At 37.4% G+C, this 5,170-nt stretch overlaps 1 protein-coding gene across 8 annotated transcripts in view; it reads right to left on the reverse strand.

The window, feature by feature from the left end:
- ncor2 (nuclear receptor corepressor 2) overlaps nt 1-4,025 on the reverse strand; it is a 118,846-nt gene extending 114,821 nt beyond the window's left edge. For all 8 annotated transcript variants that reach the window (XR_004332245.1, XM_032517276.1, XM_032517278.1 and 5 more), the window contains exon 1: nt 3,763-4,025. The gene's annotated coding sequence lies outside the window, so the exon portion shown is untranslated. The remainder of the gene's footprint in view (nt 1-3,762) is intronic.
- Nucleotides 4,026-5,170: the final 1,145 nt, after the last annotated feature.

Here is a 5,170-nt window from a genome sequence, read left to right on the forward strand (position 1 = left end):
TGAGCAATATGTTACATTTATGTTAATTATCAATGAGAAATTAATATAATTCTTAGTATTGTTTCTTGTTATATGCTGGTGGCTATTCTATTTAATGTTGGTAAATAACGTTCATAGTAAGTCAAAATATTATTTGCTTATATTTCAGAACCACATCCAACTTCACATGTAACGTCAAATACAACGTCATAGTTAACTTCATGTTTGAGTTGTAAATACATCTACCTGAATCTCAAAGTCATCTTTGGTTCAAGTTCTTACTGGACACCAGCTATAGCCAGCCAGTGTTTCAGCAGCCAGTTTTCAACAGTTTTTACAAGCCTATTGCCTATATGTTTGTAATATAATAAACACTGTTAAACTTGTTGAAACTATTTCAGCTTGGGTAGGCCTATCAGTGCTTTCTGAATTTATTGAACACACTTTAAAAAAAATACTGCAATAATACTGAACACCGTGATAATTTTGGTCACTATAACAGTGAGGTTAAATATTCATACCGTTACATCCCTAGTTATCTTAGTGCAGAAGTGGGACGCAACGCCTGACTCAACGACCACCTAGGCTAACATCATGACATTTTATACACTCCTGTGAACTAAAACATTTAACTTAAGGGGCAACTAGTTTGTGTGTCATTTGAAACAGCAAATGCTATATAATGATTGTGGCCAGAACTGGTCAATATGGAGAAAATAAAATAGAATTGACCAAAAACCTTGATGTTGATATTGCAGGCGATATTGTAGGGTTGACAATTGGAGCTTTCACAAAATACTAGAGAAAAAAGAAAAAAAAGAATCCTTAGTCATGATGTGGTTGAAGTGGGTAAAGGCAAATTATAGAACAGCTAGAACCCTCGGGTAAGTTCAGAAAATTACATCACTTTATTGTAATAAGTACTTTAAAACGAAACCAACATGCGTCATATCCAGTATACAATATCCAAAATATAAAACGTTACCTAGCCCTATATATCAATATATTGACCAGCCCTAATTGTGGCTACTGTTTATAGGTCATATTAAAGCGTAACTCTTGCCAAAATGCAACCTAGTGTGATTGTGAATGTACCGGAGTCAAACTTTAGTTTAAAAGCATAAGAAGATTTACAGTATCTTTGTTTTTCAGTCAAATGGCCTTTTGAATGGGAGTGCTAGGGGCACTTCTATGATAGCATAAAAAACAACATTTTTAAAACACTAAGAAGGCTCAACACAACAGGAAACTTTGCTCAAAGTATCACCAGGGGCTCTACACATGAACTCCAGCATTTAGAACATTGTGTACACAGAGTTTACTAAAAAGAAAGGTTTTGAACAACTTACTAAGCAGTTGTTGTTCCGGGCCATCCTAAGGCAACCCCCTCGCTCTGACATCTCGCCATACATAATATATGTTCATAGGTCCTATTTGTGCATGTGTTTTTGAGCCTGTCTCTGTGTGTAAATATAACAGAGGGAAAAATGATGGCTGCACAATATAATTTTTTTTTCGTCACAGCAATATACTCTGGCACAATAAATACATCGCAAAAGGCTACGACACATTACAAAAGACACAGATTTGTTGTTAGTTGAAAGAAAATCAGTAGAAACTGCACTTTAAAATCTTAGTGGCTTATAATGACAGCATGAGGCTGCTGCTGAGAGCTCCAAGAAGCTCCAGTGCAAGCCATATGTTTGTCAGTGTTGGGGTACCTACCTGCTCTGCTGTTTTACGTAACTTGATGTATAGATTTATGTGTAGGGTATCGGAGTCAAAAAAATTACTTAATTGCTGTACGCAGTTCTGTCAGATTTTCTTCCAAACTGTGGAACCATTGATGAACATATCTGTATATTAGACACTGTGGAAGTCTTTTGTAATTTTTTTGTGTGTGTTTTACTCTGTGTGCTTCTATTGTGATATGGATCCCCCTGGGTCTGAAATAAAGTTTATAATACTTTGGAAAAATTTAACTGTTGTTCTTTTTAAGTGTAACTTTTGTATTAAATTCAAAAAGTTTCAATATGTTTAATAAAAGATGGTTGATATAATTTCCTTTAATTTGTTTTAAATTTAACAAGCAATTTGTTGTTGCAGAATACTTAAAGAAACAGAAAGGCAGATGTTATTACAATTTAATAGCCACTAATTTATCGCAAGTAATATCGTTATTGCAAATATAAACGTTATCGCAAATGTTCCTCATATCCCACATTTGACAGTATAGTTCAAAGAATGTGCACGAGTATGGCATGCTTTGTTGGCATACTCATGTACTTTGGAGATGTTTTGGTTATGCCCGGACTTTGTTTTAGGAGTAAATTAGCTTAACCTCAGAGTCGGTGTTACAAGTGTCCAAGCCATACATTCATTGACAAAGAATCCTAAAAAATGTTATAACACCCAACAGCAACGGATCAAACTACACACCACTTAAGCATTCAATATTATTCATACATTGAGACACACCTGTAACTTGTTGCTCACTGTCATGGATATTAATTTAACAGGACATGATCACAGTCAGCGTACATTGATAACGATGAAAAATTACCAAGAGTGGTGACTATTCAAACTGTTAAGGACAGTGCTGTCTCTTAAACGCACATTCAACACAACATAAACACAGATTTAAAAAAGTACTGTTTAATGTATTGTCGCAATGCAATAGGTAGATAAATACACATTTGCCAATGACAATTTAAATTTAGTCACCTTCATTTACAGAGGCAGCGATAATGCAACAGAGGAATGTTCTCGGGTTAGTGACAGCTAAAAAGTAGAATTATGTTACTGCGTATTATGGATGTGGTTGTGGAAATTGGGCAGCTGACAAAAAAACCGACATCCGCTTATTTCCACATCAACACACGGTTACTTTGTTTAGGTTAACAATCGCCTCACTTGGTGCGACATTCCGTTAAAATGTTAGAAATAAATATGATTCCAACTCAAAAGCAAACATAACGTTAACGTTACTTTCACAAAGGCAAATTATCAAATCTGAGACAACTAGCCACTTACGCTAACTCACGTTACCTTTCTTTTAACTCGTGTGTACTTGACGTCATGGCTTAGTTATCACCCCCCTGAAAACAAAGCAATGCGTTACCGGCTAACGTTAGATTAGCTATCACTTGAGCGCACTAAGACAACTTCGTTTAAATCGTATGTTTACAAACGCAAACCGGACGCTTCTGTGCATAGCCAAGTTAGCAGGCTAATTCATTTAGCCAGATACCACAATATAACATAGCTTTACGTTACTTGGTCATACGTAAATTGACATTTTTTAGAGAGCATACTGGGCATATTGACAGTGTTGCGTGGAGAATATTGTGTTTAACGTTACACAACACCAATGTAGGATTAATTATGTTCATAAAATTGTCGTTAGCTACTCCGCAGTTCTGACAGCTAGCTTAGGAAGCTAACACCACTAGCTATTAGCTAGCTTAGCCTAGCCATGTAGCACGTGTTCGTGATTTATAAAATAATTAACTGGCTGATGGTAGCCAGCCAACTATGAGTATTGTAGTGGGGTGCGCATCCGGTTGGTTCAACTGTAAAATTAACTACATTTACCAAAGGTTCAACCGTGTAACGTTTAGCTACAACGTAGCTAACGTATAACGTTAGCCTCGAAAAGGTCAAACTGCTATGCATGATTCTCCTCCAAAGAATAGCCGGATCCCGTCTTCCAACAACAGAACATACAGACCCCCCCGCATCCCCCTTAACCAAACGGACAGCCAGCAATGGAAGCTAACTAACCTTAGCGGCAGGGCAAGAGAAACCATTCGGCGGTGCTATCATACAGTAGGGAACGTCCCAATCCTCGTCAGTCGGTCCAAATTCGCTTAAAGAGCGTCTCACTTCGATTAAGTGTGTCGCCCCTGTATTAATCCACATGAAAGCGTAGTTTTCGTTTTCATTTGTTCCGCTGGCGGTTTTCAGCTATGCCTTGTCTGTTCCTGCACAACAGTGGTCTAACAACACTAGTCTCTAAGCCGCTGCTGCTGAGACCACAGTGGTGCTGAACCGCCTCTCTCTCTCTCAATAGGTCCGCGTGCTCTCTCGCCCCTCCTCTCAAGGATTGCACTTTTCCCATGTCCACAACTAATTCAGAGCTAAAGCTAGCGCTCTAGTGTTAAAGTGGGTTATCATAATAAAACACCAAAACAACATAACTTAAACTGCACCAACGTGCCTCTTTATCTTATTTTCTACATTACTTTCTGCACATCACAGCATGTCTGACATGCATTTTTGCAAACGACATGTAACCTATGAATCATCTTAAACATGACAATGTGGTTATGGTTTCTTATGTATATTATCTGATCATGTAAAAAGGTTACACTACCCAATTGCTATACACTTTGTATTTCTTTACAAATAGCCCATAAGGCATAGGCTAGGGTTTATATGTTGCTTTCATCACCAATGTATGTAGGTTATTTACAGTACATAAGCATGCCTATACTGTATGTCTAGCAATGCAATGGTAGTCCACAAAACAATTAGCCTACATACAATAACATGATAACAATAGATCTACATATATGAATCACACAGTGTCATATTATCTGCAACTTGAATTGTGGAGTCACGTGATCGGCTGGACAGAGATGGCGGCTTGAAGTGTAGCTCCTGGCCCAACCTTTCCAAATACTTGTTTTATATGGTTCCAACTCCGATATTCTACTACTGTGTGCTCGTCAGAGTTACTTAAAGCAGAATGGCAAACAAGAGCAGAACACAACTCAGTGATACTGATGTCATTGCAGAGGTACTGGAGAAACAGAAAAGCTACTTTGAACCACGTTTCAACCACGATTCAAAAGGTGGGAATCCTAAATAACAAGAAGTTAACTGCTATTCATGACCAACTAGCATCTCTATCTGGGAGCCTTGGCTCTATCAGTTCTGACGCTCTGTAGAAGATCCTAGGATATTGGACGCGATTAAAGGTTTAATTAAGAGCAATACCACACTATTTTTTGTTACTACAAAAATTAGACACAAAAAACTACCACATTAGACTCATTGTTGCAAACTAATTTTACTAAGCAAATAGTTTTAGAACGGTCACTAGTCAAGAAAAAAATAAACAACATTCCGAAACAGAAATCTGAATTTCTAATTCATAGAATGAGACACCGCTACTACTTCCAGGGTG

The sequence above is a fragment of the Etheostoma spectabile genome, chromosome 5 (assembly GCF_008692095.1).
Source record: "Etheostoma spectabile isolate EspeVRDwgs_2016 chromosome 5, UIUC_Espe_1.0, whole genome shotgun sequence".
Classification (NCBI taxonomy): Eukaryota; Metazoa; Chordata; class Actinopteri; order Perciformes; family Percidae; genus Etheostoma; species Etheostoma spectabile.